Genomic DNA, 1376 nt, shown 5'->3' with positions numbered 1-1376 from the left:
GAGGTTATGAACTTACAAAACAATCATGCACATGTGTAGACTTCTCATACAACATCCTTCACCAATATTCCACATTGTGGTGGAATATTGTGGTGAATTAAAAGATAAGTATCACCAGACTATTATCACCAACCATGATCCATAGTGTGTATTTGACATAGTTTTCCCACACTTCCCCATTATCAACACAGTACATCTTTGGCATTAGTACAAGAATATTATAGTATTAATGTTAAGCACAGTCCATAGGTCACATCAATTGGATTTTTCCCATGCTTCTCCACATTCACACCAGCCTGCAATAGTGATGGTATACCTACCCTAGCTCACAGAAGGACACATTTTCATCTGCACTGTCAACCACAATTCTCATCCACCTCTGGGTTCAGTGTATTTTTCAGTAAATAGATTGTTCTCAAGCTTGTTTTCAATTCACATGTGTATCCCTAGACTATCCTTTTCAGTCACAATTCCATTTATAAATTGGCTCATACTAACTATAATATGTTACCATCAATTCTATTCATTTCCACACTTGTACAGCCAAATTATTTAAAACGTCTATACACATTAAGAAACACTTCTCAGTCAGCCGTCCTCTTATCTCTTAATAGCCTATACTCTAAGTTTTAACTCCATGCACTTTTTCTTCATATTTAGTTCATATTAATGACCTTTCAATATATGTGTTTTTGTGTCTGGCTTTCTTCACTTAGCATAATGTCTTCAAGATTCCTCCATGTTATCATATGTGTCCCAATTTCATTTCTTCTTACTGAAGCATAGTATTCCATCATATGTATATAACACATTTTATTTATTCATTCATTGGTTGATGGACACTAGGGTTGTTTCTATCTTTTGGCAATTGTGAATAATGCTGCTATGAATGTCAGTGTACAGACATCTGTTAGTGTTACAATTTTTAGTTCTTCTGAATATATTCCTATTAGAGGAATTTCTGGATCATATGGCAGTTCTATATTTAGCTTCTTGAGGAACTGTCAAACTGTCTTCCATATAGACTGCACCACTTACTATCCCACCAACAGTAAAGGAGTGTTCCTATTTCTTCACATACCCTCCAGCATTAATGTTTTCTTTTTTTGAATAATGGCCATTCTATGCTGTGTGAGGTGATATTACATTTTCATTTTAATTTTCATTTCCCTAATAGCTAGTGATATTTACATTTTTTTCATGTATGTTTTGTCCATTTGCATTTCCTCTTTGGAGAAATGACTATTTAAATCTTTGCCCATTTCTTAATTGGATTTCTTGTTCTTTTAATGATGAGTTGTATGATCTCTTTATTTAGAAAAGAGATCGGGCCCTTATCGGATATGTGGTTTCCATATATTTTCTCCCAATGTGAA

This window comes from Dasypus novemcinctus, chromosome 12 (assembly GCF_030445035.2).
Source record: "Dasypus novemcinctus isolate mDasNov1 chromosome 12, mDasNov1.1.hap2, whole genome shotgun sequence".
NCBI classification, from domain to species: Eukaryota; Metazoa; Chordata; class Mammalia; order Cingulata; family Dasypodidae; genus Dasypus; species Dasypus novemcinctus.
The sequence above is the reverse complement of the archived record's forward strand: the minus strand, read 5'-3'. Positions refer to the sequence as shown.